Consider the following 14,895-nt stretch of genomic DNA (forward strand, 5'->3'; position numbering starts at 1 on the left):
GAGTATAGTTGGCTTACTGGGGGCATTATCTAAAATTAGTAATTGCTTTAAATGTTTTATTGCCCTTGCCATATTTCCCCATAACTGGTGATGGTTGATAACTTAAAAACCAATTTTCAAAAACAGTTTCAATCACCAATGCTTTTTTATGTGACTATCAAAAATCTGGAAGTGATAAATGATTGTAACTTTTCAGAGTGGAAGAATTTTGAGACTGACAAATAAGCATTAGTATAACTTAAAATCCCCTTACATCACTTTCTAGTAGAAGAATTAGGCTATGATTAGATGTGTTAAGTACAGGTTTTTCTTTCTTAGAAATGTAGATTTTTGAATGTTTTTTCCCCAGAGCAAGCCTATTTCATCCACCTTAAAAATGTGTTGATCAGTATATATCCACTGCCCTTGATTATTTTCTTTAAAATATCAAAGTGTTTACCTGCTTCCTCGTGCATTAACTGTCCCTTTGGCAATTTTAATATTATGTAATTTAACTCTATTTTTTAAAGTGTTCAAACCAAATAACTTTTATAGTAAAGATTTTTTCATTACTCACATTTCCAGTTTCTTTTCTTGTCTTAAATAAACTTGAAGTAGAAAGATGTTTTTGCCTGTAATTTTTAGTTCATAAAACCTTTTCTTTTATTCTGCTTGTGTGTTTTTATAATTTTCTGTACCATAACCAAGTATTCCAACATTTAATCCTATTTTAGAGTTATTCTTATCACATTCATGCCATTCAATTTTAACAAAATTTTGTTCTAGTATGATAATAAGCCACTTCTTTTTGCATTGGTAGCATTTCTCTCTTATTTTTTCTTTTGTCCATTTAAGGACTTGTTAAAAACACATACACACAACTGTTGGTAAAGTTAAAACAACTCTTTGTAATTTATGTTAGGAGCGCATCACAGCATATTCCAGTTTAGGAAAATGCGGTTTTTAAGTGGAGTAGAGTCTTAAAACCTTTGACTGCCTTTTCTTAAATGTGACCTGCTATCATTTTACAATTGTTATTAAATAAGACCTTCCATTATTAGCACTTTATAGTAATCATGATCCAGCTGTGCAAAAGAGAAGTCAGTTACTCTCCTCAGAGAGCTTATTTTTATGAATGGGAGTGACTATACATTTAAGGGAATAGCAGTCAGAATGGTGCTATTTTGGTGAATAGAGCTTTAGTGAAGTAAATAAGACAATAACACATCCTTGCTAGTTGTGTGACTGTATTTTCCAGCAGCTTTGTCTACCATGTCATTTTTTTTGTTCCAAAGTTGGAATGTTTTGCAAAGTCAGATGAAATTTGTTATTTAATGTGCTGATTGTGTTATAGTCAACACATTCTCTGGATGTTTTGATTACAATACTACTGGAAAATGCCCAAGTCCTGAGCAATTTTCACTTATATTTTTCAGTTTGTACATCTACAAGTTTAATTTATCAACCTTCATGAAATGTGATGGTTTATGTATTTAAAAATGTTCAGATCATTTTATGCCTTTTTTATCTCCAAGCTTCACCATTTGATTTTTTTCTTATTTTGTATTCTAGAAATAGAGGAAATGAGCAACATTAGGATGAGAAATCTTTCTTGGGGGGGCAGGGAGAATCTGAATGTTTCTGAGACATTTGATTTTGTTTTCCAGTTTTTATAGGCTACAAATAGCCTTTTAGTGATTTCTCAGCACATATAGGCCAGGTCCTCTTGTACTGGTTTTTCATTTAAAATGGTGCTTGATAAGCTCTTAACACAATCCTTACATAAACACATTATCAGAATGTGAATGTGTTGAAAATTTAAGTCCTGGGTACTAATAGGAGAAAAAGACAGCTAGAGCAATAAATATTCATAAACTCTAAAATTTGAGTGAATTTTGATTAAAAATAAAACAAAATTACCAAAAATAAAATGCATAATTATTTATGGAGTTTCTTTTAATCTACCCAAATCCATCCAAGTATTGTTCAACTTTTAGATTTGGAAGATTATTTCCTTTATGTTTACTTACATTTGGAATGGGTTTGTTGAAAGTCATGTTTTCATTTCTAACATTTCAGCTGATGTGTAATTACAGTGTGAGAGTATTGAAATATTGTGGAATAAGTATAAATAAGCATTTTGTAGGGAAATATGCATTTGATTGTAAAGCTTTAATAAAATTTGAGGTTTTGGTGACGCCAATAAATACAAAAAAGGAATAGGTAAGTCATAAATTGGTTTAGCTTTGTGATCTAACTTGTACCTGGTTAAAGTTGTTCAGAAAATAGTTGATTTTACTCTTTAAAAAAAAAAAAAAGGAAGAAAACTTGAATTAAAAAAAAAAAGATTAATGGACTTTATTTTTAATATATTTTTTGAAAATTCTTTCCTATTAACTTGACAAACATTAACACATACCCATGTTCAAATAAGAGAAAAGGATTGTGCATGAAATGATAGCTTTTTTCTGTGTGCAAGTTTTTTTTTAATTTAACCTAATTTAAAATGGTTGTTCTAAAACTTTCTTTTTGTATCTACTTTTTAATATAAGTTTCATTGAAACTCTTTGTTTCTTTTTTTGTTTTGTTTTTGTTTTTGGTTTTGGTTTTGGTTTTTGCATCATTTTCACTACTCTCTTAATCCAGTAAATTGCCCCCCCCTGTTAAAATATATATCATTGTTCTTCCTTATAACAAGTATAGTACAAATAAAAAAAAATTATAGATTTACTCTGATCTGTAGTTAATCTCATTGTGCACTTCTTAGTCCATCACTTTACTTCTCAAGAGGTAAAAAGTATGACTCCTCACTCATCTTTTGGACTCATAGTTGTTCTTGTATTATTCTGTTGTTTTTCCTGAAGAGCATAGTCATATGAATTGTTTTAGTTCTGCTGATTATACAACTTGTATCCATCTCTTAGGTCATTTTATATATGTTTCTACAGCATAAGGATGTTTCTTTCATGTACTATGTAATTAAGTTCTTGCCAGGTTGATGGGTTTTGATTCCAATTTTCTGTTGAAACAAAAAGATATTATAAGTGTTTTTTGTAAAAATGGGTTCTTTCTTCCCCTTCCCCCTTTTTTTGGGGGATATACTGTATGAACAGTAGTTTTCTACCTGGATATTATTAGTTAGTAGTAACTTTTGGGATATAGTTTCAAATTATTTTTATAGAACTTTTAGATCAGTTCATGACTACCTAGAGTATGTTACTTTTCCTGTTTTCACACATATGTGCCATCTGTTAATTTTCCTTTTCCTTTTTTGTCATCTTGCAATATGATGGATGTGAGGTGTAGAATCTCAGAGTTGTTTTAATGTGTATTCTTCTTACTAATGATTTAGAGAATTTTAAACACTTGGTATTTTGTTTTATTTTGTTTTTATATAATTTAATTTTTCTTCTCTGTCTTTCCATTTTCCTTCTCCCTTCCAGAGAATCCTTCCATATAACAATTTTTTTTTTTTTAACAAAAAAAGAAAAAAAGGAAGAGGGGAAAAAAACCCTAATCAGCAAAAACAAACAAACAAACAAACAAAAAAAAAAACTGATCAGTATATTAAAAAAAAAAAAAAGAAAAGAAAACATGCAATGTTCTACATCCATGAATCTCTTCCCATATCTCTTTGGGACTGTATTTTTTTTTTTTAAATTTTTTGTATTCTTTGTAATTTTGCAGCATTACTTTCAGTTGTTTTGTGTTTTTTCCCCATTTACATTGTGTCAGTGTATATTGTAATCTTCTATTTATTCTTTATCAGTTTGTGTAAGTCTTTCCATGCTTCATACTCATTGTTTACAGCACAGTATTACATTCTATTTATGTACCACAGTTTCTTTAGCTATTTTCTTAGTCAGTGGATGTTTCTCTGCTATTCTGTTCTTTGTTCTTCTCTATCCATATACTTTCAGGTCCCAATATGCTCCTCCTTGCTTTTTCTCCCACAGGATTTCCATTTCTGATGGTGCGTTTACTTTGGCAACTTATTTCTCTTTTGCACAGCTAGATCATTAGCTGTCCCTTCAGAAATCCTGGAATGCTCTTCTTCTAATGAAACAAGGATAATCATTTCTGATCTATTTCAGTAACCTCTCACTTCTGTCTCATACCTTTGTGTTCTACGGGCTATATTGTTAGTCATTTCCTTATGTTTACATTTTGTCTTCTAACTAGCTTTTTAGTTGCCCCCTAATTTTCCTGGCTCTTTTCAAGATGAGATCAAATCTTCACTTTTAACTAGAGGCTTTTTCTATGGCCATGAAAAGGAAGGGTCACAACAAAAAGTAAAACAAATAATTCTAGGAAAAATTTGCATGGCTAAATTCTTAACAAAGCAGGGAAATTAAAGATCATTTCTTGACTTTGCTTGATTCTTGATATTTCTTGACAAATATATAAATTCACATGTGTTTATTAATTTCAGTAGAATTTAAATTGGCCCATCTCTGAGGTGAAAGCATGATATATAATCAAAGAATTCTTTTTCCTCTCTGGACTACAACTCCCTTTCTCCCAAACCACTGGCACTTTTTTTTTTTTTTTTTGAGGCAATTGGGGTGAAATGACTTGCCCAGAGTCACACAGCTAGAAAGTGTTAAGTGTTTGAGGTCAAATTTGAATTCAGGTCCTCCTGAGTTCAGGGCTGGAGCTCTATCCACTGTGCCACCTAGTTGCCCCCAGGTTAATTCTTTTAAATAGTCCCAGAACAAATAGTTTTTTGTGTTATTTAGTTTATTCATACTTCCAGAGAAAAATCACACTGTATTTTATCCTAGGCAAATGGATGTTTGATTTTCAAATCAGTTTTCTTAGTGAATATAGGCATGGAAATATAAAACAAATTTTAGGCAATAGATTGTAACAGCAATAAACTGTTAATTAAGTAAGCTTTTAACAAGTTATGCAAGGTTATTTCTCTATCCGAAAAGTCATGAACTCAAAGTATTCTATCACAGCATTGAGGAAATCTTTTATGAAGTCTCACATTTGTTCATGAACATATGAAGTGCAGCAGGGGAATTTTCTATCAACATAATTTAAAATATTTGTCTTAAACTAAAGGTTAACATAATGGACAAAGAAGAAACAAGAGAATATTTTTCACTAATAAAAAGTACAAATCTAAGTTTACAAGTTTATGAGAATATCAAGTTTCATCACTTTTATTTAAATAATATTAGAAATTGTAGCAATTCAGCAAGAGAAGAAAAAGATACTATTAGGATTAATTAATGTTGAAGATGAAGAGTTAAAAATTGTAGATAAAGTGATAGTTTATCCAAAAAATCTAGGCATCTGAACCAAAAAGTTAATGGAGACAGTTAATTAGTTCAGGAAGATTATAGGATACAGGATTTCCCAATAAAAAATAATTTGTGTTCTTATTAATTAATAATGTAAGAAAAATAATCATAAAAAGAGAACCTTATTAAATAAAAATAATAAGGTAATAAGGAATTGACCTAATTATGTAATAGAAGATCAATATAAGGACAACTATGAATAATAATTACTTAAAGGAAGACATAAACCTAAAGGTGTTCAATAGGCATGAATAAGTCAAATAAACATAGTAAAAACAAAACTTGTAATTTTTATATTTACTGCAATGGCCAAAGTGACAGGATTTCTTCATGGAATTGGTCTAAATTTTAAGGTAATTTATGTGGAACAAGTGGCCATGAATATTGAGGGACTTGGCTGGGAGGAACTTAGCACTAATGTAATGATCTTATATTCACCAGCTTTAAAATATGTTACAAGTTAACTATCACAACTTTTTTGTAACTGAGAAAAATGAAATAGATCAGTGGAATAGAATAGTGCTATCAGTCACACAACCAAACATATGCAGAAGATTAGTGTTTGATAAATGTAGAACTAAGAAAAACCTCTGGAAAGGATTTGTTACTTAATGGATATGCTTGAAAAAACTTAGTAAGAAATATATTTAGAAGCACATCTCATATCATATACTATAATAAATTTTAGTTGAAGAATAGATATAAACATAAAATATAAGGTAGTAGTAAGAAAATGAAATTACTTTTTAACCATAGTGTGTAAAAGGCTTTCTGTTAAATAGAAGGGATTATAACAAACAAGATAGATGTGCTTTAAAACAATTTCTGTACAAAAGAAACAATATGATCAAAAGAAAAAGAATATAAGAAATTGAGTAAAATATAAGAAATTGATACTTGATCCTGTAACTTCCTAAGTGACTAAGGTACTGCAGTTTAGGCTTAAAGTGTTTTTATGGCCCCTCAAAAGTTTAGGTCTAGGTCTCACAGGGAGTATGTCTGTGGCATGATTCAAATCCACATCTCCTTATTCTGAGTCCATCTCTATTCATTGTACTGTTCTGTCTTTCTTGGTATATCAAATATATAAGGAACTCTTAAAACAGAGGTATTTCTCATTGGACAGTGAATGAATGGTCAGAGTATATTTGGGAACACAATTACTTAGTAATCATTCACTAATGAATTTTAAAAAAAAAGTTCAGAAAAAGAAATTGAACAGTCCATAAATGAAGGAATCCAAAAGAAAAAAAAAAAGCCTTGTAACTAGGTGACTTTACAAGTGAATTCTAACAAAATTTCAAAGTATAATTTTAATTATGTGAATTGTTAGTTTGAAAAAATCAACAATAAAAAAAGGGATCCTTCCCACTTTTTCTTTGATAGCTATACCAAGGCAAGTCAAAACTATGAAAAAAAAAATATATATAGTCAATATAAGTACTAAATCTAATAACCATAGATAAAAATAGTTTAAATAAATATTAGCAAAGTGACTTCAGCAATATATCACAGAGATTATGTACTATGACCAGATTGGATTTATATCTGGAATGTGTAGGGTTGTTTTAATAGGAAAAAAATTTTAAAAATGATAAAAAAATAATATGATTATAGATGCAGAAAAAGATTCTGACAAATATGTGACACTAATTTCTCTTAAATATGGGCCTTTCCTTGGCATGGTAAATAGTATATATCTAAAACTAATATCCAGTGTTATTATGGGGATAGAATTTATTTCAATAAGGTCTGGGAAGAAGTACAGGAATGATTATTTTCAACAGTGCTATCTAATGTATTTTCTAATCCAAGACATGCTTCTGCTTCTTTATCTTCCTGGAACTTCTCAGTGCCTGGGGTGTCCATATCACTAGAGCAGAGCTTTTTAAGTTTTTTCCTCTCTGAACCCCTTTTTGCCCAAGAAATGTTTACATGACTTCAGATATATAAGTATGTAAAATAGGCATACAAATGAAACATTTACTGATAATCATAATTTTGCATCCCCCACATTTAGATAGCTGATCCCATAACTGCCCTCACTTTAAAAAGCTTTGCTCTAGAGCAACCAATCATCCTTAGAGCCTTATCACTCTGGAATAACTCCATTAAGGCCCAACCCCCTTCTCAAATTAATGAATTTTTCCTGTGAGCCTATTTTGTATTAGGTTCAGGCTGGTCAGCCTTCATTTCTGTCTTGCTTCTTTGTGAACTTAAGAACCATCCTTAGTTGTCTCCCCCTACACTAAATCTTTGGTCATTCTTCCCTCCTCTTCCCTTCTGGAGGGCAGATAACTTTCTTTTTTGGTTGTGTTTGTATTTCCAGCACTTAGCACCTAGTAAGCACTAATAAATGCTAGTTTCCTTCTTTTTCTCTATGAAATATTAGCTGTAAAAAGAAAAAAAGAAAAAAGAAATTATGGAAATAAGCATAGGCAAAGAAGAAACAAATTTCTGTTATGGTGGTGTACTTAGAGAACTCTAGAGAATTGATTAAAATTAATTGAAATATGTTTTGCAAAGTTGCAGGATATAAAATCAATTTACATATATCATGAACATTTCTCTATATATTATGAATAAAACTCAGAGGAGAATAGGACAAATTTCATTTAAAATACTAGATGTACAAAATAACAAGATAAGATATACATAGGAATTATGTGAATACAACTCTCAAAAACTTTTCAGAAATTGATCTAAATTATTGGAAAAATTAATTGCTCTTGGTTATATTGAACCAATAGAATAAAAATGACAATAGTCCTTTTATTACTTAATCAGTTTGGATAATAAAATACTAAACAATTGCTTTTTAGAGCTAGAAAACTGGTAAATTTCTAAAGGAGCAAAAAGTAAAAAATCTCATGGGAATTAAATTTTTTTTTAAAGGTGAGGGCGAGCCACGAAGGAAACATAGCATTTCCAAACAACATACTGTATACTACAAAGCAGTAATCATCAAAACAAGTTGGTATTGGTTTAAAATATAAATATATGTCAATCATTGGAACAGATTATGTATATAGCATATAGATACAAATTTAGAATATGATTATATCCCCGAAACTTAGCTACTGGAGTTGACTCATTATTTGATAAAAACTGGACAGCAGAAATTTGGCAGAAATTAGGTTAGATCAGTATCTCATATCTTATATTAAGATAGACTTTAAATGGATACAGGTCCTAAATATATCAGAGATATAAAGACCAAGGAAAGTTTTTAGATCTATGGATAGGGAAGAGTTCATGACCAAAAGAGGGATAAGGGATCACAGAAAATACAAAAGGATAATTTTGATGATATAAATTGAAAAACTTTATGCTCATATAGGGAAAAAAAAAATCTTGGCAGCATTTTGTGTAATGGTAAAGAACTGATGGGGGAAATGACTGAACAAATTATAGTAAGTCAGATCCCAGTGATCAACTGGGGTTTGGTCTGAGACCTATTATTGGCCAGTGAATGAGACCCAGAATGATTTGAGTTTAAAGCATGGTCCTTAAGAAATGCAGCTTCTCCACTCAGCTTTAAAAAAAAAAAAGTTTTTGACTAAGAAAAAGAGGTCATTTGCTGCCTGATTTCTTACCTAACCTTAATCACTGATTGGGTATTGCCTCAGTCAAAGTGCCACTGTTTGGGCCCTGACTGGTTCAGAGTGAATGTAAATAGCAATTGTTTCTTTTGACCAGAATCTTGGAAATGGGACTTTTAGAAATTTGTTGCCAAGATTTTTTTTTTTTTCCATTTGAACATAAAGGTTTTCATTTTAAATAAGATCTAGCAAAGACCTTAGCTTAAAAAGGCTAAGGTGTCTCACTGTATCCAGGCTATCTTCAGTCATCTTGATCTATATCCTGTTACTGGACCCAGATGGCTCTGGAGGAGGAAGTGGGGTAGATGACTTTGCACAGCTCTCCCCCACCGAAATCCAATTCACTAGCATTTCCAAGATATATAAGGAAGTAATTAAAATCTCAACATTAAGAGCCATTTGCTGGTTGATAAACAGTTAAAGAATATGGACAGGCATTTCTCAAGAGAAGTTCCTAAGGGAAGAAATCCAAACTACATGGAGCAATATGTGTTCTAGATCACCAATAATTTGACAAATGAAAATTAAAACCACTAACACTTCTCAAATTGGAAAAATTAGGCAATTTTGTAAGGGTTGTGGGAAAACAGACATATGACTACACAGTATTAGTAGATCTGTGAATTGGTCCATCTATTTTATGGTGCAATTTAGGACTATATTCCCAAATTTACAAAATCGTGTGTTTGTCCCAGTGATACTAGTAGTAGGACTGTACCACAAAGAGTTTGAAGAAAGAGAAAAAGGTTTGTTGGCAGCATTTTGTGTAGTGGTAAAGAACTGATGGGGGAAAAGACTGAACAAATTATAATATATGAATGTAATGGAATAATAACATTGTGCTATCAGAAATGGAAAGATGATTTCAGAGAAACTTAGAAAGATGTTCATGAACTGCTGAAGAGTGAGGTGAGCAGAACCAAAAGTTATTATCAAATATGTTAAAGATGAACAATTCTTTTTTAAATAGTATTTTGTTCCCCCAAATTATATGTTAATAAAATTTTTAGCATTCATTTTTTATAAGATTTTGACTTCCAAATCTTCCTTCCTTCTCTCTATCTTCTGAAGATGGTAGGATTATAATACTATTTATATTGTGCTATCATGTAAAGTTCTATATCAGTTATAATTATGAAAGAAGAAACAGTAGAAAAGAAAAAAACATGAGAAAGAATAAAGTAAATGAAAAAAAAGTTTCAATCTGCATTCAGAGTCTATCAGTTCTTTTATCTGGATCCTTGTATTACTGAGAAGAACTGAGTCAGTCATAGTTGGTCATCACACAGAGTTGTTGATGTTTCCTGGTTCTGCTCATTTCACTATGCATTAGTTTGTACAGTTTTTCTAAAATCTGCTAGTTCATCATTTCTTTTTGGACAGTAGTATTCCATTACAATATCACAGCTTGTTCAGCCATTTTTCCAATGGACTTTCCCTTAATTTCCGATATTTTGCTGCCACGAAAAGGACTGCTATACAATTTTTTCTTTTTTAGTGATCTTTTTGGGATTCAGTCCTAGTAATAGTAATGCTGTCTGTCCTTAAGGCATAGAAGAACTAACATTAAAAAAACTAACAGTTTTGAAAGACTTAAGACTTAAGATCAGTGTCTACTATAGTTCTAGAGCACAAGTGATGAAAAATGCTGTCTCCCTCATTACACAGAGATAGACCAATGTGCAGAATGAGACACATTTTTGGATATAGCTAATGTGGCAATTGTTTTGGTTGACTATACTTCTGTTAAGTTTTATGGGAGGGAGAAGAAAAAAATACTTGATAATTGAGAAAAATGACTCGAGATACAAATTCAAATAGTATTGAGGTGGCCTAATTAAAATCAGTGACATGTGTATGTATGTATGTGTGTATAATTCATTGCTGGTGAAATTATAATATGATAGTATCTTTTGGAAAAGTAATCTAAGCATTACATAATAAAATTATAAAAATCAATTTTTTGACCTATTGATTCTATTATTGGTAATGTATCCCAAAAGTGTCTTTTTTTAAAATTAATTTTATAATTATAACATTTTTTGACAGTACATATGTATAGGTAATTTTTTTACAACATTATCCCTTGTACTCCCTTCTGTTCCGAATTTTTCCTCTCCTTCCCTCCACCCCTTCCCCTAGATGGTAGGCATTCCCATACATATTAAATATGTTATAGTATATCCTAGGTACAGTATATATGTGCAGAACCGAATTTTGTTGTTGTTGTTGTTGTTGCAAAGGAAGAATTGGATTCGGAAGGTAAAAATAACCTGGGGAGAAAAACAAAAAATGCTAACAGTTTACACTCATTTCCCAGTGTTCCTTTTCTGGGTATAGCTGATTCTGTCCATCATTGATCAATTGGAATTGGATTAGCTCTTCTCTATGTTGAAGATTTCAACATAGTGAGTTTGTCCAGTTTTGCTACAGCTTAATGTCTGTTTCATTTATAGTGAAAATGTGAATTATAATATCGTTGGTTTGTTTCTTAATAATCTGTTAACCCATTTGTTGTTAGAGAAGCATTTCATTTACTTGTTTATTGACTCTGAAAACTGAATTTGTTTCAAAGCATCTGCTGCCTCCTTTTAGGTTAGTCCTCCTCCATCATTGTAGAAATAGGAGGAGGCTATTTTAAAATTGTTTTTTGTTTCATGTTTACCAACTAAGAATTTATCATTAGTGAGTGGCTACTCTAGTAGGGATGAACCTCTGTACTCAGCTATGCTTTCCTTGAGAAAGCTCACATAGGCTATTGATAGCAAAGTATTTTCTAAATTTGCTAAAACCTGCTAGAGTCTGTATATTTTGTCATCTTTAGAGTCCCAGGATTGCTTCTGTTTTATTTTCAGGTGTCCATACGATGCTTGTCTAAGTACTACAAAACCATGAACAAAAAAAGTCATTTTTACAAATGGCTGTGCTCATTAAGATATTTTATTTACCTCCATAGTAAAAATAAAGCAATTCAGCTTATTATCGAGTAATAGGAAATTATAATATAGACTAATGCTCTCCAAAGTCAGTATTCGGGCTCTTTGGGAAGTTAAGAGACTTAATTTGACAGTATTTGGGGCCTGACCCCAAGGTATGTGTGTGTAATTAATCAATTGGAAAATGGGACAAAAGGTTATTTTTCACCTTTAGTAGGTATCCAGAAATAGCATTCGTCTTCCACACAAACACATATACCCATCTCTCTTCCCAGTTAGTACTTTTTAACCTTCTCTTCTTCTTTCTTGATTGCCCCTTTTTTGCTTTGTGGCACAGCAGATTGAGCTGGGTTTGACATCAGGAAAACGTGAGTTCAAATTTGACCTCAGATTCTTACTAGCAGTGTGACCCTGTATAAGTGATATAATTGCTGTCTGCCTCAGTTTTCTCAACTATACAATGGACATAATAATATCTACCTAATATGGTTATTTTATTGATCAAATGAAATATTTGTAAAGCATTTAGCCTAATGGCATATAGTAAATAACAAATGCTTGCTTCTTTCTCCCTTTCTCCTGTGGCATTTTTTTTTTTTTTTTAAAGCTATGGTCTTGCTAAAAATTCTGCATCTATCTCCTACTCCCAGGAAATTTTCTAGAGTGAACCTGGGTTTGGAGGTAAGGGCCATCAAGTAAGAGCTCTTCCTTCTGTCTTTTCATTTTTGGTGGACGTTAGTGAGTTACATAGAATGAACCAGACTTGAATGAATAGGGATTTGGATTTCAGATATCATCTTTGCTTACAAAACCCATCTATCTTCCCAAAACTCGTATTACTTTCAATCTTTCTAGTCATCCAGACTCATAGCCTTAGTGTGATACTTAACTTTCCTCTATATAGTCAGTGTACTTATAATTTCTGTCTTTATAGTATCTTTGGAATCCAGCTTCTATTATTTATATAGAACTTATTCTAACTCATGCTCTTATCATCTTGCCTTGACTATTGTAATAGCCTCCTAATTGAGTCCCCTGTTGCAAGTCTTTACTTTCTCCCATTCATTCTTCACATAGCTGCCAAACTGATTTCCTAAAGTGAAGATTTGACCAGGTCATCTCATTATTTAATAAAATTCATTGTTTCCCTGTTGATTCTTGAATCAAGTATGTTATCTTTATTTCATCCTTTTAAAAAAAATTTTTTTTTTGCTTAAATTTTAGAATGTATCTAATTACTAATGTAGCAGTACACAGATTTAATACCTAAACAAACAAATATACAAATTAAGGAATGTGTGTTCAAAATTTTTACATATGATCAAAAAAGATCTTGGCTTTGACTATTATAAATGTCTCCTTACAAATCTTCTTGCCCTTAATATCTTCCCTTATCAATCCATCCTTCATATAACTACGGGAATCTCCATAATGTGGGGGCTTGAATGTTCTTCTAGTAAAAAATATTTGGGTGTTTTGTTGTCTGTGAGACCTACAGTCTGACTTTTAACATGTTTTTCATCTTTCTTTCACTCTGTCATTATGTACTATTGTGTTCTGAAACTGGACTTGTAATAGTTGTTTCAGGTACTGCCATCTCTTGAATCTCTAGATTGATTCAGATTATTCCTTTGAGTGTAATGTATTTTTACTATCTTCCTGATTATGTTTCTTTTTAGGTCCTATCTTCATGTGCCAACTCTTCCTTATGTCCAACAGCTGAAAGTATGTTTTTTTTTTTTTTTTTTTTTTTAAGCTTTAAGTATTTCTTAGAGTCCTTTGACTTGACCTCTCCTTTGTTCTCACATCCTATCTTATATTTGTATTTATTTGTGTATACATAATATCCCCTTATTAAATTAGTTGAGAAGGATTGTACTACTGTTTTCATCTTTCTGTCTTAGCATCTATCATAGTACAGGTAGAACATTGCACATAACAGGTATTTAAAAACTTTTAAAAATGGTTTGCATGTGTTTTTGATATTCCAAAGTCCAGAAGAACCTAAAACATATCTCTTTTAGCTTTTTTTTTTTTTAATCAGGATTAAAACTTCCGAGTAAGATAAATCCTGTTCTTCAAGTATAAGAAATAAGATGATGTTCTTTTCACGATATCTTAGGATATTCCTTGAGAATCAAATAATTTGGCTAATATTTCATATCAATATCTTTGGTACTTAGTGATATAATTTAATGGAAGTTGTCTGTGGACTAACTTTGCATTCAAATTATACCAGATGGACAGAGAATCCATAAAGGCTAGTGAGGTGGGGAGTGGGGGGCGAGGGAAGGGCATCCTGCAGTTTGTATGTTAGAATGCCTACTTAGTGTTGGTACAGAGTTAGTCTTGCATGAGTATTTTACTGTTTTATTTTTGTGTATGTTTATGCATAATGTATATTTACAAGTGCATGTATAAGTGTATATATACATATATATGTGTGTAAGTGTGTATACACACATATACACACTCTTCTGTTTTGTTGGCATATTGTTTTGAGTTATAAGACTACATCTGGTTTATATATCCATTATGTACCCATTTTTCTTATACTTGACTATTTGGGGTAAAGAATTCCTTTTTTTTTTTTTTTCCTTTTCTTTTTTAGAATAGATAAAAATAGAACAGTGACCAAAGCAGGATTCTTCTGGTTACTTAAACTTGGTTTTATTCATCTTCTTTTGATGTTCTAAATACTTGTATTGTAGGTATAACTGAAATATTTTCAGAGCTCTTGTAAACTTGATGATATTGCATTTGGGTGGACTGGTTATTATACTGAATTTATTACTTGTAAATTCTAAATTGGTGAGCAGTAGGATGTCAGTGCTGATAAAGAATGTTAGGTCCAATCTTTATATCTGTATTTAAATCATAAGTCATAAAATCATTTTCCAGTGATCAGACTTTCACTTAGAATATATAATTATCTGCATATATATATATATATCTGGTTATACCACCTCTTTTACTCTAATTTTGTTTGGTAAAAAGAAAGCTTCAGTTTGGTGGACTTTGTAAATAGTTTGAAGGACATACAGGCCCACTCTAAGAATGTTTAGG

General features: G+C 31.2%; 1 protein-coding gene across 18 annotated transcripts in view; it reads left to right on the forward strand.

Annotated features, from left to right (window-relative positions):
* The window catches only part of HIPK3 (homeodomain interacting protein kinase 3), an 87,031-nt gene that overhangs the window by 18,709 nt on the left and 53,427 nt on the right, over positions 1-14,895 (forward strand). The gene's annotated exons all lie outside the window — the stretch shown is intronic.

The sequence above is a fragment of the Sminthopsis crassicaudata genome, chromosome 6 (assembly GCF_048593235.1).
Source record: "Sminthopsis crassicaudata isolate SCR6 chromosome 6, ASM4859323v1, whole genome shotgun sequence".
Classification (NCBI taxonomy): Eukaryota; Metazoa; Chordata; class Mammalia; order Dasyuromorphia; family Dasyuridae; genus Sminthopsis; species Sminthopsis crassicaudata.